An 18,669-nucleotide genomic window follows, 5' to 3' on the forward strand; every position below is an offset into this window, starting at 1 on the left:
ACCATTCAGGAGATAAATGAATCTATCATCTGATATTCTGGTTTATGTTCAGTCCCTCTTTATCCCATATTGTAAGTTCTCTTGAATGTTGCAATTGTATATGGCAAAACATTTGCTAATGTTTTTTCTGCTACCCACCTGACTGCCAGCAGACCTCTGTGTTTGCCCATTAGTTATCGCTGAGCTCAGGCTCTCCCTATTTTCAATGCTGGGTTCAAGTGTGGATCATTGGCTTGTTGTTATATTCTGCTTTCTTCAGCAGAGCTATCACAATACTGATTTAGATACAGCTCGGCATCCAACCCTGATTTTGAATGAGACTTTAGGGCTCCTCCAGTAACCCATTACTGATGTCATCCTCCCCTTTTCAACATCTAATTTTACTTTTTTTAGGCACATGCATCGCCGCTCAGCAATGCACTAAATGGACTTGCATATTTATATGCAGTGTCGGTAGTGCGGACTGCCCCGTATGTTTTACGCTGCTCACATGTTTTTTACTGCCAAATCCATTTTTTAAAGGTTGCTGATTTAACAATTATTTGAAATATGTAATGTGTTCTGCTGTGCACTTCTTTCTGTATTTGCTTTAATTGCACTAACGCTGCTTTAGCTTATTGCTTTCAATCTTTGTGCCTACCTGGCGTGACAGTGTGCTGTTTGGGCTCTGCACCTCCCCGGTCCACCAAAGCCATTAGGGCTGATTGATGTGGAAGGAGCACTGCACTGACTCGGCTGGTGTGTTTTTTTTCATCCACTTCCGGTCGTCGTCTCACTGCCGCCATTTTGCCAGGGTAGGTGGTCTAGTCTTTCACCCCCTTGCTCTAGGACACACTATTTAGCCTGCTCAGGGCGCGGGAGCGCAGCTGGAGCATCGAAGGCGCGTCAAAGGCAAGCCCGTCTGCGTCTGTCCGCATCTGGACATCGGCAGACGCCAGACATGCTGATGGTTTTAAATCAGGGGTGCCAGTCTATTCTATGGAGCTCCTGTTGTCCATCGGCCACTGGATAAGCCTGTACAGCTTGCGCTTGGGAGATGCAATGGAAGGTCCTTTTTCTGGTCGCAATTGTGGCTTTAACTCTTGCTCCTCACTGCCCCCTGACCCACCCAGGTCTACTTTGAAAATCTTACACCTTAATGTTCTCTCCGTGGTTAAACACTACATGGAGATCTATAACCTTGTAGAAGATGAATCTCCTGACGTGTTTTTTATAACCGGATATTGGCTAACCGATGCCACAGTGGCTGAATCGGGCCTCGCACTCCCCCCTAGGTTCAGCATCCTGACTCTTAACAGGGAGACTAGAGGTGGGGGCATAGCTGTCATCTTTAAGTCCTGCCTCCACTGTTCATTTGTTAAGGAGGATGTAGCTGGGTGCGAATGCGTCCGCTTTGTTGTCTCCTTTAGTGCTTATTTTTCCATTACTGGTCTATTAGTCTACCGCCCCCCAGGACTGAGCTCGGAATTTAAATCAGCCATTGTTGAGGCTGTGAGTTCCCTGGCGTTGGCTGCTGCAAATTTCAGTCTCATTGGGGATCTTAACTTACATTTTGATCGTCCCTCCGACCCGGAAATCAGCAGCTTGCTTGCCGATTTTCCTGCTTGTCAACTAAGATAGCTGGTGGTGGGCCGTACCCACACTGCTGGGCATCTACTAGACCCAGTTTGTTCCAACATTCCGTCTCTCACAGTTAATTCACCTGTGCTGGTCAGATCACCTTCTAGTGTCCATCTCCCTCCCGCTTTCCAAGCCAGTGCTAAGAGCTGACCTTAAGGCCACCCTCAGACGTTGCTGGCATAAACTTAAGTTAGAGGACCTGCTTGCCTGTTTGGCAACCTGTCCCCCTTCTTTAGACATTGAGCCAGAGCAATCGTATAAAGCGCTTTGCGATTGGATTATACATGCCTTAGATACTTTCATCTGTGTCAAATGGTCCAAAGGTCGCTGTTCAAGTACCAACCCCTGGTACAATGACTCTGTAGCCGCCCTGAGAAGCACATGCAAAAAAATTAGAACGGGCATGGAGAAAAAAATACGACCTTGGGGAGAAAAAGTTGTATCAGGACGAGATTAAACGCTACCACAAGGCCATACATCTGGCACACGCAACCTATCTCACTAATGAGATCAAGTCTAGCAAAAACCCAGCGAAATGCATTTTCAAGTACTCAACAATTTCAAAAACAGGAAAAATTCCCCTATTCCAATGATTACGTCAGGGCAGCAATGCAAGGATCTGGCCACCTTCTTCGTTCAGAAGGTGGAAGCCATTTATAAATCTTTTCCCATGTGCCCCATATACCCTGTGGTTCCATCAGCTCCTCCTCCTACTGCTACCTTGGCAGCTATTCCTCCTATCTCTCAGGACGAGCTCCTTACTTCAAGCATGAAGGTCAAATCAGGGTCCCGTTTGGATCCTATGAGGCCTGCCCAATTTAGAGACTGCTTTCCGGTCCTTCTTGCGCCCATATGTCAGATGATTAATTCTTCTTTCACCACTGCGGTGGTGCCTTCGTCATGGAAGCAAGCGAAGGTGTTTCCTTTGCTGAAAAAATCCTCACTGGACCTTACTAAGCCGGAAAATGTCCGACTAATATCCCTTGGGTCGCCAAAATTGCGATGGCCCACACCAATACCTTTCTTTCGGGCTTCTTGAACAACAGCTGTATCTTAGACCACTCCCAGAATGGCTTTTGTACTGGTCATAGTACTGAAACCACACTCTTAGCGGTGTGTGAACATCTGGGGACCATTCTGGATGAGGGACAAACTGCGGCTATGATACCGCTCGAACTCAGCGCTGCGTTTGACACTGTCTCTCATCAGATCCTTCTGCGTTGCCTAGAGGAGGCGGGGGTGGTCGGTCTGGCACTGGATTGGTTCAGTTCTTTCCTCTCTGACAGACCTTTCCAGATCTCTGCCCCCGTCCTCTCTCCCTCCCATTCCATCAAGCAGGGGGTTCCTCAGGGCTTGGCACTAAGCCCTGGCCTGTTCAACCTCTACGTCCGACCACGGCTTGACCATCGTTTTGTGCGCGGATGACAGGCAACTGGTGGTGGCCCTTTCCGAATGACCATGCTCGGGGTGCCACGCAGTTTTGTAATGGGCTAGAGGCAGCAGCACGCTGGATGACCACCAACTGCCTTCAACTTAATGCTAGCAAGTCAGAAGTGCTGGTGGTGGGGCATGATAAAGGGCTCTGGAGTACGCAATGGTGGCTGGCGTTCATGGGCAGCGTTCCCACCCCTAAGTTGGTGGTAAAGAACTTAGGGATCTGATTTGACTCCACTCTTGGGTTTCAGAAGCATAGAAAAAAGGTCACTGGTACCTGTTTTGGACTGCTGCGGGGTCTGAAGCCCATATTGGGGTTCTTCGACCCAGCCACATGCCAGTTGAATGTTCAGGTGACTATTTTGTCCTGACTGGACTATGCTAACTCTCTGATGTTAGGAGCTAATAGAGTGGATGTGAATGGCCTTCAGCGAGTCCAGAATGCAGCAGCCCTTGTCCTGCTTAGGCTCCCTAGAAACTGCTCCACGTCGGGCGCCTTGCGGCGCCTTTACTCGTTACCTGTTCCTAAGAGGATCGAATTCAAGGCACTCTGTCTTATCTTTAAAATTCTAAAACTCTTGTCCCCTGAGATTTTATCTAATTTATTGGTCCCCTATGTCCCCACATGCCTGTTACGCTCTGCTGAGCAATCCTTGGCTTCGTTCCCCCAGGTGAACCCCCTCAGAGTGGGGGGCCGGTCCTTCCGCTGTCTTGCCGCTAAGCTGTGGAATTCTCTTCCTGTTCAGACTCGTTGTTTAGATGGCCTGCTTTCTTTCCGCAAGGCCATCAAAACTCATTTTTTCTGACCCGTTAGTCTTTTTTCCTTCTGACACTGCTGTCAGCGCAGGGATGCCCCTTTGCTAGGGCAGCTGCGTGCTGTATAAGCTTACTTAATAAGAACAATAACAGCATATCACAGTCTTATAGTGAGACCACGGCCAGACAGGGCTGCCCCTTAAGCAATCTATCTATTTGCTATACATACTCCTAGCAAACCTCCCTGCTTCACTCATTTAGTGCAATTCACACATCCCTGTTCAACTCTCTGATAATAATCTCTATCCCCTGAGACACACAGGCAAGTGAGTGACTACACATGCTTGCTCTATTATTAACTAATTTAGATGCTATTTGGTCTCATGGCAGTAGGTGGTTATATCACTGCCCCTGTGTCTCCTTAGTTATCACACGCTATCTTCAGGCTTACCATTCACTTTGTCATCCAGCCCTTTTAAAAATGTTAACAATATTTGGGATCGTTTTTAAAGGCCTGGGATCTCATTGCCTAGAATCATCTACAAGAATCACCCTCTTTGGTTGGTGGCGGCAAGGACGCCGGCTGTTGGCTGAGCACGCTGTAAGCCACTCCCCCTCTCAACATCAGAACGATGTGTACGCAGCCAGCAATGGCAGCGGGTGAGTTTTTGAGCCGGAGTCCGTCGATTGCAATGTTTTCAACATAAGGGTTGTTGACCAAAATTGCAACCCGAGGAAATCTTGCTCCATCCTCCAACTGTAGATGGAATGAAAGTAAGCACACTGTTTTTGGAAGCTGGCAGGGGGGCCATACGGACTGATTGATCTCCCGATTTTTGTTTTTCGGTTCTGTCGGTTGGGCAGCTTTATTCCACTTGGCGACTGGCTCATAAGGGCAAGAAGCCGATTCCAGGATCAGCATTTTTGGTTTCCTTTGGACCCATAGGACAGCAGCAGTAGCTGGAAGAAATCTCCTTACTTGGCTTTGTTGTTGAAATTCGAGGTGAATGCTGAGAAACCATGAGGAAATTCTGAATTGGCAGTGTAACCTCCCAGAATCAGATGTCAACTACTTACGGGTTATGTTTCCTCACCGTCATAGACCACCAAGTTTCTGGCAAGGGGGTAAGTGCAAGTGCTCTGCTGCCAGCCTGGCCATTAGGCTTTTGTGCTACCTGGTAGAGGGTCGCTGGGGGGGTCCTACGCACAACAATATCTAGTTTTCGCTTTTTAAATTTCTGTAATCTCCGCAAGCGCAGCAAGCAGCATATAAGCCCAGCAGTGAATTTGACTAATGATTAATCCTTGAATTGTAGGGGAGGCGGAGTAGAGGTGCTTTCAACATGCGAAATGTTTCTCAAAGTACTGCCGCAACCCATTCTGATTCCCTGGTCTTGGTCCGGAGGGTCAAAAGGTGTGTAAGGCAAGCAGCAGCCCAGGCACATTCCACTGCGTCCTCACAGAAACACATGGTATTGCCTACAGGAAATTCAGAAATGGCAACTTCAGCACTCCCTCAGAAAAACTGTCAGTGGGTTGTCTCAGCCGATTTGGATATGCGTTTTAGTTCCGCTCTCGACGACTCTGTGGGGGGGGTGCAACCGCACAACTATCTGTAGAGGAATCAGAGATGATTACTTCCATGAGTGATGCTGAGGCTGGAAAATCCAAGGAACTTAAAAAGTACACTTTATTTTTTAAGGCTAAGTCTGGATCAACACCTGGTGCAGATGTGCTGGAGAGTGTTCTACCAGTAGCTGCACAGTCCCCTGGCTCAATGGAGGGTATGGTTCCTGGAGGCAACAGTAATGTTTCATCACAACTTCCACCACAATTTCAGCTGTCTCCCTCACAGAGGCTATTTGGATTTGCTGTGCCAGAAATCACAGGGCAGACAGTACTCAAAAACACTGAAGCGTTAACATCAGAAACCAAATCCGGGCCTGAACAATTCAGGAAGCCCGTCTCATGGCGATGCACCCTTCACTCTGCAATGGGATGCCAAGAGCCTGCTCAACCTAATTTTGGAGAAAATTAGGGAACTTAAAGCCTCTTGAACTGTGGAGATCACTGCTATAAATGTCTGGCTTACAAAAACCAACAATAATATGGCCCGGGTTCCGGTATGGCTTCGCAGCTGGAGGGTCAGGTTTCCATCATGAAAGATAAGGTAACTGCTTGCCAGAGTCAAAAATCAATGAAGGAATATAAATTTATTTTGAAAGTTTTATAGAGTGCGAACAAGACCCTTGTGGGTATCAGAGCGCTTTACAGTAAGCGTGTATAGGCATGACAAAAAATAAAAAATATGCAGGACTGTAAGAATAACATCAAAAAGCTTAATAAACGTGTAAAAGGACAGATCAAACGTGCAAGAAGTAAAACATGGCCATAGAGAATGGTAGCAGAGAACAATCCCAGATAAAAGGGCACATCAGATAAGGTGCAAAAATTGGACCGGTTGGTTTTGAAGGATGATGGAAATACATTGAACATGAGAACATCATAATACATGGAACAAAACTTTACATATAACAAGCCAAACATAAGATTGGTAGGTAAAAAGAGTGGAATAGGGGTTCTTCACAGTCATGTGAGGCTATGTTTACGTAAATTTCGCCATAAGGATGCCTTTTACTTCCAATTTGAAGGAGGGGGTGGAGGGGTTCAGTCTTATTTCTGATGGTAGAGCATTCCAAATCCTGGGTGCCATTCATGAAAAGGAACGATTATATGTTTTTTTCTTATTGAATTTTTGTGGTTTCAGAAGGATGTTTTCCGCACTTCTTGTTGATCTTGATCCTCCCGATATTGTGAGTTTTTGTGTGAGATAGCTAGGTGCACTATGATGTAGGGCCTTGTGCGTCATGCAAGCTATTTTCAGATGGATTCTGGCTTCAAATAGCAGCCAGTTTAATGATTTTAGATCAGGGGAAATGTGGGCCTTTTTTTTCCAGCCAATGATGAGTCTCGCTGCTGTGTTGGTGGAGGCTCTTAGAGGAGCTGTGGTGACTTTGGGGAGACCGCATAACGCAACTCTTCCATAATCCAGCCGCGGTAGAACTAGCGCCTGAACCGATAACTTGAAGTCATTGGGAGGTAGGAAGGGCTTCAGCTTCCTTAGTGTATTGATCTGAAAGTTTGCTCCCTTTGTTGCATTACTAATATGCTTCTGCATATTGAGGTTGCAGTCCAGAGTTATACCGAGTGCTGTGAGGTGTTTTATCAAATTGTGCATAGTGGGGACTTTGGTGGGTGGAGCAATAAGGAGGAATTCAGTTTTTAAAGCATTCAGTTTGAGGTGATTCACTGCCAGCCATGTTTGGGTGGTCTTAAGAGTGTTGTTGAGCAAACTAATGTAATCCAAGGTGTTGATCTTGAGGTACAGTTGGGTATCGTCTGCATACATGTGGAATTGCATGTTGGATGTTTGTAACAAATTCGAGAGTGGTTCCATGAAGAGGTTGAAGAGAGTAGGGGATAACGAGGAACCTTATCGGACTCCTAGCGTAACAGGCACTGGTTTGGACAGTGTGTTGTTGACCTTTAATTTTTGAGTCCGGTTATGCAGAAAAGAGGTAAACCAGTCGAGCACTGGTCCTGAGAGACCCATTCTGTGTTTTAACAGATCTATCAAGTGTTCGTGTTTGACCGTGTCAAATACTGAGGAGAGGTCTAATAAGATGAGGAGACATGTTTCGTTATGATCAAGTAGTCGAAGAGCATCATCAATGATGTGTGTCATGGTTGATTCTGTGCTGTGATTTGCACGGAAGCCGGATTGGTGCTTATTTAGGAGCTTGAAGCGGTCGATGTGTTTTGTCAGTTGGTGATGAACACATTTTTCCAGAAGTTTGGCCAGAGTGGGAATTTTGGAGATTGGGCAGTAGTTGTTGAGGTCTGTGGGGTCAGCTGTGGGTTTCTTAAGGATGGGAGACACTTGCGCTACCTTTAGGGAGTCCGGGATGCAGCCTTGTTGAAGTGAGCTGTTGATGATCTTGGTCCATATGGGTAGTAGCGAAGGAGTAAGATCTTTAACTGCATTTGCCGGGAGTGGGTCAGTTAGGTGATTGGAAGGCTTCAGGGCAGTGAGAAATTTGCCTATTGCTTCTTCAGAATAGGGGTGGAAGTAAGACCATGTTGCGTTGTTTTTCAAGGTAAACTTTGATGTGATTTGTTGAGAAATGTTTGGGGGTAAGGGGGGGAATTTGGTGAGGGGGCCAGAATGAGAGATTAGGTCCTTAAGGAGATCTTTCTTGATGTTCTCCGTCTTTAGGTTAAAGTGGTTAGAAAAGTCCTCACAAGATGGTTGTGGGTGAGGCAGTGCAGGTGGCAGTTGAGGTTGGTCCTTAGATTGCGTTTTGATTAATTCAAAAAGTTTTTTGGGTCGGTTTCTTGCCTGGTCAAGTTGTTGGGTAAAGAAGTCTGCTTTAGTGCGTTTGACCTTACGAAAGTAAGCATTTCGCTTTCTTTTTAGAGTCAGGAGGAGCTCGGCGGATGGTACTGTTTCGTTCGGCAGTTCTGAGAGAACGTCTGTCCTCGTTAAGGAGACCGTTGAACCAGGGTTTAGAGTCTTTTGTTGAGACTCTCTTTAGTTGCAGGGGTAAAAATTCATTAACTATCGAGGTCATGGAGTTTAGGTAGTGGTTGGTGAGGTCAGTTACGTTGGAAGTTCCAGCAGGGGGTCGAAGTAGGTTCTTGCTAGAGGCGGGTAAGGTGTTTGTGTTGAGCTTTTTCCAGTCCCTTTTCCATACCTTAGGTTTTGTAACTTGGGCAGAGGTCAGCTTGATTGTTTCATTGATGAAGATGGTGATGATGTGATGGTCAGACCAGTCACAGGGGAGGATCGATTCCAGATGGGTGGAATCAGTCTTAGCGATGATTAAGTCCAGGATTGCGCCTTTATCGTGTGTCGGGCTGTTGCACAATTGGTTGAGGTCTAAGGCATTGAGGAAGTTTTTGAAGCTGTTGACCACTGTGTCGTTAGGGTTGTTCCGGTGGAGGTAAAAGTCACCCAGGAAAATGTGTGTGTTTCGCGGACCAGTGAGTGATATTATCAGGTCCATGATTTGTTCTGTGAATAGGAGGTTGTCGCCAGGTCGGCTATGTCAGTGGCGTGTTTCGATACTGATATTCTTATCCTCGGTATTATGGAAGGCCTTGAGGGTCAGCAGATACTTCAATGGGTCGATTCCTTTATTTAAAAAAATGTCCTCCCAGAATACAATGGTGATCTAACTCTCACGAGGGCCCATCGCGTGCCAGCGTATCATCTCCCAATGCCAAATTTGCACGGACGATCCTGGTCAACTTTGGAGATTACAGGGTGAAGGAACAAATTCTATCCAAAGAAAGGCGAAATGATTTGTTAAAATGTTGCATTTGTTCAAAGAACAGGGGGTATAGGCAATGATTGCACAGCAAAGTAAACTAAAAGTGCTTGTGAAAGGAAGATTTCATGTATTTTGCAAGGTATCCAAAACCCAGGAGCCATTGCAACAAATCTCTAGCAAGTCCTAATTTCTTAGCTCAGGGCTCTTAGACAGATTCCATGACTGTCTGCATATCTTTTTGTTTTTCTTCTTTTTCTTTCCATTTTCAAATATGCCTTAGTTACTATTCAGTATTTCTTCCTTCTTTTCAATTTTTTTTCTTTCACGTTCTGGAGTGGGGAGAGATGGGGTGGGTAGATCAATAGCTTCTGGCACAAGGTCAGGGTGCCAGTTTTGGGGAGTGGGGGGTAAGCCTGTCAGGTGTGAGCAAGACAGTGGACTGCTCACTACGGCTTTTGAGGGGGGTGTGGGACATGGGTGGGGCAGGGTAATGGTGGTGTGTAGGAATGGGAAGCAAGAAAGGAAAAAGAGATCCATTTCTAAAAATACAAAGTCAAATGTAAATTGTGCTATCCGAATTGTATTTGTAAATTTGCATCCTGTGAGTGTCAGTGCTGCATCAATAATACACTTTTAGTGTTGGCCAGGTATATTGGAGGACTTATTTGTCCTGAAGTTTCAGTTTGTATTTGAGACCCCTGTAGGGCTAAAATAGTATTTTGGGCTAATGGATAAAAGGGAAATCCAAAAGGTGGTCTCCCTCAATGTAAAAGGCTTCAATAATAAAAAGAAAATACAGGCCATTGAATCCTGGAATAAGACGGAAAATCGATCTGTAATTTTTATTCAAGAGACCCATATACCGGTTGGGAAGTTAGTGGATTTCACTATTTTTAGATCCTGGGCAGCATTTCGGAGCTACTCCTCTTCCCCAGCAACACGTTGGGACACTGTGAGTTTCCTGGGTAAAACATTTCAAGCAGAGGTGGCGAACATTGTTAGTGATAAGAGAGGAAGGTGGTTTTGGCAACTTGTAAGCTGGGGAGTAGATCCCTAACCTTTGCAAGTATTTATGCCCCAGTTGAAGATAATGTTGAGCCATACGAAGAATTATTTCAATCTTTAATACAAATTCCAACTGAAGTAATCATAGCCGGCGATTTACATTTTTTATCAAACCCAAAGACCGATTCCTCAGTTATATCCAAAAAGCAATTAAAACCTAAGACCTTTAAAATTATTCAAAATTACAGCAAAAGATTATTGACCCCTGGAGGGAAGCATTTCCAACTAAAAGTGTTTATACTTGTTTTTTAGGGCAGATTCCTCACTTCCTCACGTATAGATTTTTTTCTTTTATCCAAGGCCCTGAACTTCAGTAATCAGAGAATCCTCCCCAATGGATTTTCAGATCGTGATATGATTATTTTAGAAGTCGAGTTAGGAAACATCCTGGTTCACCCCAAGAGATGGGCTTTCAATAGGCAATACTTACTGGAAGAAAGTTGGGTGCCACTCTGTAAAACTGAGAGAAAGAATTTCTCTCACGTAATCATGGACCGGCTCCTCCTCACATTGTGTGGGACTCCCTTAAGCATATATTTGTGGCCTGGCTATAGGCAAAGTCGCAGAAAGTTTTAAAAAAGAGAAAGAAAAAAAGCAAATCCCAGAGCAGAAGGTGTAGAGGTAATACAATACCTTACTTAGAAGCCCTTTGGCTCCCAATCAATGAAAGCTTGACCAGGCTAAATGGGCTCTAAGTGAGGCTTATTATTTCAAATCTAAAACCTCCAGTCATAACTGTAGGCAAAAGGTATACGAAGAAAGTAATTAAACACGGAGGTTCCTCTCATGGCAGGTTCGGGAGCAGTAATTGGATCAGTATATTGGAATGTCCCCCTACTGTTACCTGAAGCGAGGACCCAGCTAAAATAAGGGATATAATGGTGGAATATTACAGGCTCATTTATGGTCAAAAACAAACAATTGATAAAGCGTCCTTGGAAATGTTCCTTCGGGAACAGATTATTCGGGGCGATAAAATTAATATGATGAGCCCCTTTTCTAAACAAGAACTGGGGATGTTTTAAAAAAACTCCTGAAAGGTAAAGCCCGTGAACCCGATGGTCTACCGGCAGAATTTTTAAAAACATTTTCAGGGATTTTATCAGAATATTTTTCATTGATTGCCAACTGTTAATGTTAATGTTAATGTTAATTGATATTTATATAGCGCTAAATCACCGTCAGGTCTCTTAGCGCTCAGCAGGCAGTGGACGTGACTGCTAGACAACAACAGGGATCAAGCGTTAAGCAAAATTAGACCCTGTTTAGGGCCTCCATAAACAGGATCATTTTAAGCTGTTTCCTGAATCGGAATAGAGTGGATTCCTTTCGAAGTTGATCAGGTAGGTCGTTCCAAAGTTGGGGGACCAGGACCGAGAATGCTCTACCCCCTTTTGATACAGTATTGTACCGTGGACAGGACAGACGATAGGCCTCAGAGGACCGCAGTGTGTGGCTGGGAGCATAGACCTCAAGGCGTTCTTTAATATAAGTTGGGGCATAGCCATAGATTGTTTTGTGAGCAATACAGAGGGCCTTGAATTGTGTTCTTTGCCTAATAGGGAGCCAGTGCAGCCTTCGCAACAGAGGAGTGGCATGAGACCTTCTTGGGAGCCTGAAGATCAGCCTGGCTGCATCATTTAGCACCACCTGCAGTCTGTTAGCCAGTTTCTGCGGGAGGCCAATGTATAAGGTATTGTCGTAGTCCAACCTCGAGATGATAGTGGCCGACACTATCATCTGAAGTCAAGTGGTCGAGAGAAGAGGGACAAGTTTCTGCAGCTGTCTTATCAGGCCGGTGCAGATGCCAATCACGGATGACACTTGGTGGGCCATGAAGAGCTCGGAATTTTTATACCAATACTCTTCATGACCGACATGGGTTGGGGGTGGGACCAAGCTCTTGGGGCCTTAAATGGTAATTCCATGGGGAATTTTTGGTAGGGTAACAAGGGCTTCTGTCTTGTCTGGGTTGATTTTCAGTGAGTTTGCTGTCATCCAACTCACTGCAAATCTGAGAACATATTGTGCATGGTCCTGTGCATGGGGGGTATTTTCGATGCTAAGGATAAGTTGTGTACCATCCACGTAGGTAAAGATTCTATGTTGGCTAGAGATGCTACCAGTGGCTGCAGATAGACATTAAAAAGAAGTGGGGCCAGGGCAGAGACCTGAGGAACTCCACAGCTCAGCATACCCTTGTCTGATACCAGCTCACCCAACTGAATTCTCTGGGACTGACCTGATAGGAAGGATTTGAGTCATTCGTATGCCAATCCGCGGATGCCCAGGGCAGTAAGTCTGTTCAGTAATTGAGCATGGCTGACAGTATCGAATGCTGCTGATAGATCCAATAAAAGCAGGGCACTGGGTCTTTTACTGTCTGCCATAAATCTGAGCTCATCGACAACATGACCAGCTCAGTACTGTGGTTTGACGTAAAACCTGACTGGAGCCCCTGGAGTAGTTGGTGGTCCTCCAGGAAAGATGAAAGCATTTTAAGGACATGTTCTAGAACCTTTGCCAGCAAGGTTAGCTGGGAAATAGGCCTATAGTTTTTGGAGTTGGCCGTGTCTCCCTCCGACTTCTTCAAGAAGGGTATGACTCTAGCTTCCTTTAAGTTGGATGGCAAATACCCGGTCTCCAGAGAGTGGTTTAACATGGTAATGGTCTGCCTTTCCAAGCTAGGAAGGGCCATTTGGAAGAATCTAGGGGGGCAGGGATCTGCGGGAGATCATGATTTATTCTGTTTCCTTAGTAATGGAAGGGAAGCAGGGTCCAATTTGGGGAAGGTGGTAAGTAATTGTCCTGGGGAGAGTTCTTGGGGCGTGGGTGGAGGGCTATGATTGATGGGTGAGTTTTCTATGTCAGAGAGCATGTCCCTGACTTTCTGCAGGAAAAAGGATTGGAAAGTGTTACAGTCAATAGAATCGATAACCGATTTCTACTCTGACATTTGGCTGAGTTCCTTCAGGATTTTGAAGGTCTCTTTCTGTCTATTTGCTGCTGTAGAGATACTAGTCTAATAGTATTCGGCTTTAGTAGTCATGATGTTTTTTTTATATGAGTTAAGTAAGATCTTGTAAGTTTCTCGCTCAGCTAGGTCATTAGTTTTGCGGCATTGTCTCTCAACATGACGTAGCTTTTTCTTTTTTTCTCTCAGTGATTGATTGAACAAGGGTGCTCCTTTTCCCTTGTCTTTGACTCTTTCCCTTCATTCAGGTGCTACATGTTCTATGGCTAAGCGTAGACTATTCATGAGTGTTTCACTTTCGTGATCTTGGTTTCCATTTTTGAATGGGGGGGGGACTGAGGAGGGTGTCCCCTAAGATTGCAGGCTAAAAAAAATTCCAATTTCACAGCTTTTTCCATTTTTGGGGAGGTTTAGACCATTGGCTGTCCATCTGGCCCCAATGGTTAATTAATGAATGGTCAGACCATACACACGGGCTGATGTCTATAAGGCTAGCTCGTGGTTGAGAGGTCCAGACAAGGTCCAGAATGTGGCCTTTGTGGTGCGTGGGGCCAACGTGTTCATGAATGTCTCAAGTTGGTAGGCCACGGGTTCTTTTGGTGTTTTTTCCAAGTGGTGGTTGAAGTCCCCAACTACAAGCAATCTTTGGTACCGTCAACCATTATTTAAAAAAGAGGTCATTAAAACATGCGGTTGATCCCGGGGGGTGATATACTGCCAGGAAGAGAAGACAGGAGTTTTGAAAAGAGATTTTCACCCCAAGTATGTCCGCATTATTAATGTTTTCTGCCACTACTTTAACGACTATTAGCTGTTTTTTAAAGAAGATGGCCATCTCCCACTTCTTGTGTTTCCATGATGGTTATGCCATAGGACGTCATAATCTCCTGGTAGGCCAGAAATAATATCTGGGACTGATGTATCCCCTAGCCAGGTTTCAGTACGTGCCTGGAGGTCAATGTCCCCATCCTGAAGAAGTGAAAAGACTTCGAGGTGGTGTTTTTGTAGTGATCGTGTATTGAGGGTTACCACCTTTAGTTTTGTCTGATTTGTGACTATTGCTTTTATATGGGCCACTGGTGGTACTTGGATTAGGATCAGATAACTATCTCCTCCATTTCTCTTTAGTATTTTTCCTCTCTTAGTTTGGTTAATGTGTTACAACTTATAGCATATTTGTCAGTTGCTAGAGACTGTAGTTCTTTTGCTGAATATGACAACAATCGGCCAGGATTTCTGGCCCCTGGGCCCGGTTGGGCGCAGACGGGCGCAGACGTGCGCAGAAGGGCTTGCGTTTGGCATGCCTTTGTTGCGCACGCTGACACGTTGGTCTATGTAGAGGGGCATGCGAAGAGCTAATCTTTGACCGGATGTGAACAGCGAGTGGTGTGCTTGCTGTCTACCACGCCCTCCACTCAAACAGCATGCTGCTGCGGTGACCGAGGCGGGAAACAGACTGGGTGTGCAAAAATAGAGCAAGCACTAGTGTAGGTTATGTAAAAACATTTAAAAGCGCTACAATAAAATGCTTTAAAAGAATTAGGACAGCTTACACAAATTTCACAAAGCGATCGTATGTGAGGTCAGGCAGTCGCCTACGCACCGTAATCCCTCTGGTGCATGCTGACAGATCGGTCTATGTAGAGGGGCAAGCGGAAGAGCTACTCCGCCCACTCTTTGACCGGATGTGAACAGCGAGTGGTGTGCTTGCAGTCAACCATGCCCTGCACTCAAACAGCAGGCTGCTGCAGAGTCTGAAGTGGGAAACAGACTGGGTATGCTAAAAAGAGCAAGCGCTAGTGCATGTAATGTAAAATCATTTAAAAGTGCTACAATAAAATGCTTTAAAAGAATTAGGGCAGGTTAAACAAATTTCACAAAACGATTGTGTGTGAGGTCAGGCAGCCGCCTAACCACCGCAATCCCTCTGGCGCACGCTGGCACATAAGTCTATGTAGAGGGGCAAGCGGGAGAACTACTCCGCCCCCTCTTTGACCGGATGTGAACAGCGAGTGGTGTACTTGTTGTCAACCACGCTCTCCACTCAAACAGCAGGCTGCTGCGGGGACCGAGGCGGGAAAAAGACGGTGTGCAGGCTCGATACCAGTATCATTCCGAAAAGGGAAAGTAGTCAGCTTTTTAAAAAAGGGGAAGGACGGTGAAGACTCTAATTCATATCGCCCAATCACACTTTTGAATTCTGATTGTAAAATTATTACCAAACTTTTAGCCAATAGATGTAATATAGTAGCTTCAATCCATATCCATTCTGATCAAAGTTGTTTTATTGCAGGGAGACAGCTTGGGACAAATATGCATTATACTTCAGAAGCACTGGATTTTTTGGAGGCCAGGAAAATACCGGCCCTGGTCCTCCTGTTAGATGCCGAGAAGGAGTTCTACCTCGCAGTCTGGGAGACTTTATTCTGTATCTTGTCCAGGTTCGGTATATCACCACTGATCACGGGGCTGATTCAGAGAATGTATCACAATGCAGAAGCCACTATTATTGTCAACGTCTCCAAGGTAGGACAAATTAGCGTTAAACGAGGGACCAGACAAGGCTGTCCACTGTCCCCTTTACTATTTCCTTTATTTATTGAGCCTCTGGCTATTGCCTTCCGAGATAATGTAGATACTTGCCACCCTTTGCCAACTATGGGGAAACTAAAATTATACGGCGACTATATCATGCTCATTCTCGACTGCGATAAGGGGGTTCAAGCAAAGGTCTTTGAGACCTTAAACAATTTGAATCTTTCGGGGGGTATAAAATTATTTTACTTACTGATTTCATGATAAGCGTAAATTCTAAACCCCAAAAATATTTGGGAATTGACTTTTCATCTCGAATCTCTGACCTGTACAATTTAAATTTCTACTTCTGTTGAAAGTACAGGATTTACTGCTCCGCTGGAACTCACTCCAGTTAATTATTAGGAGGAGGGTTTCATTGATTAAGATGTCTGTTCTGCCGCTGTTCCTATTCTCTGCAATTCCGTGTGTTTTAACAGCACCTTTCTTTGGAAAGCTAGAGTCCATGTTTACATCTTTCCTCTGGGGGAAAAAAACTGTGAATCGCACTTAGAACTTTATAAGAGTGTTTGGAGAAGGGTGAGTTAGCCCTCCCTAATCTCAGGGATTATTATTTTGCATACTTTGCACAATACATGTCTAGGTTTAAGTCAGAATTGCATACAGGAGTAATTGTGAACTATTTTATGAGTTTAATCTTTAAAGAGCACCAGATATGTTGTCCATTACAAATCACCAAAATTAGTGTGCTATAGGTGCATGCAGTGGTTCTTTCGCAAAAGTCAGGACTTTTATAAAAGATATACAATCCCGGCTATCAATACTTTAACCCCTTTATCCGTACTCACTTTGGTATTTGGGATTAGAGAACCGTCTGAAAATATTCAAAAATGGGCCAAGACCTGATTTGGGAAAATCTCAGACTTTATTATGAAAGCTAGGTGGCTAAATATTTCCGAAATGCATAATCTATTTCCAAATGATTTTCTTCTTCTTGGGTGCTATAGTATGCTCTACAAATTCCTTAGTAATCTGGATCTGATGCATATTATTGAGCGTAAAAATTTGGTGCTTGAGCTATTTGAAGAAAGAGTAGATAGGAAACCCGGGGAGTGGAAAAAACATTTGGCCCCTATCAAAGGTCCAGATCTCATTCAGAAAGCAATAATAAAATGGGAAAAACACAAAGTGTTGGAGGTAACAGCGAGAATGTGGACCAAAGTGAATACACTTAATTTCAGTATGTTACACGGAGCTAATTGGTGTTGGATGCTATTGTCTCCTATATAAAACCCAACACTTTCTATCCAAGGTTTATCCTAGTCAATCTAGTCAGTGTTTTTGTTGCTCAAATCAGTTGACAGCCAACTGGATGCATATAATTTCACAGCGCCCTTTAATTCAGGGGTTTTTGAACTATATTTTCCGACATTTGGAGGCCGAAATTCTAATTAAATTTGTTCTTACAGTTGGCTGAAAGTCCTGGGGTATGATCCCTCCCTTTGCTTATCCGATAAATAACTATTATTTATTGCAATAGGGGTCACTAGGTCACTGCTGCTTCAAAGATGGCCATCAGGTCAGGTACCAAAAAATATGAGCAAAATTGAAGCAGGTTAGAAATAGTGAATGTCTGTTTGCAATACGAAGTGGGGGAATTAGGAAATTTGAAAAGTTTGGCAGTCATATTTCGACTAAATGCTAAATAGAGCTCACCCTTTTAAAGGCCCTGTTAATATTATAAAATACTATTCGTTGTCTCATATGTCGACATATTTGTATACTTTATTGCACTTTATCGCACTATAGACACTTTAGTTCCTCTTAAAACAGGTAGTTGATGTTGTACCTGGTCTTTTATTGCCAAATACTATCAGAAGCTCCATCTTTTAATATATGTCAATGCTTTATTCGGATTCGCACTTTAATGCACCATGGGCACTTTAGATATTACCTACTAAAAGGAGATTTGGTACTGTATCTGGCCTCTCTTGATTTTTTTAGTCCAAAGTTATCCTGACTTTTATACTGATTATGTACTCTTCTTTTTTACTCTTCAATATGCATGTCATATTTACTGATTGGAAGCATATTATTTGACATTTATATTGTGACATATGGATGGATTTGTAATATTTTATGGATCTCAAAGTAAAAAAAAAACAATGTTTGGGATCATGTTGCGACCCCAGAGGTACTAGCACATTCTGGTTTTCAGTGTGCATCGTAATTTTCAATGCTCTTCTTAGATAACTGTAATTGAAAGTCCTGATGATCTTTAAAGATATTGCACAGACATGGCAATCAGTTCATTAATTGTTATTTTTTATGTCATGTTTTATCTGCATTGCAAATTCCTATCAACATCTACATTGTGTACTGAATTTCCGTCTTCAGTAGTGATTGAGAGTCAGTTCCATAAAGAAATTTTTATGGTTATAGAATAATGTGCTTTTTTTATTGGTGGCCCTTCAACACCAGTACTAAGCAGCAGCGCTCACTCTCACAGTAAGCATAGACTGCCCCAGGACCCAAATATAAGGGTTCCCATGCATGAGGTCTTGTAGGACAATGGAACTGGCTGGCTGAAAAAGATGTTAACTCATGACATTCTTACAAGGTATATGAGATTTTGATACTCTTACCATATGGAATGACTGGTATTTATTTGATCCACTGATATATGTTGCTTTCTGGAGACATGGGCATTTGCCGGAATCCCCTTTGATGGTTGTAACTAAGGCTCCCTGTTTTCCATTTTTACAGATTTCTACAGATAAATACAGCCAGAAAACAATATGTTTTCTGTCTACATTAATTTTTAAAAGTGGATAAATACAGGTACTTGTGCTACTTTTTAAAGTAATTCTCTGTGCTGTCTTCCATGAAGTATAGGCCAGCAGCTGAGCAAATGGACAGCATAGAAAAAAACCCAGGATGATATCTCTTTAA

The sequence above is a fragment of the Lissotriton helveticus genome, chromosome 12 (genome assembly GCF_964261635.1).
Source record: "Lissotriton helveticus chromosome 12, aLisHel1.1, whole genome shotgun sequence".
Taxonomy (NCBI): Eukaryota; Metazoa; Chordata; class Amphibia; order Caudata; family Salamandridae; genus Lissotriton; species Lissotriton helveticus.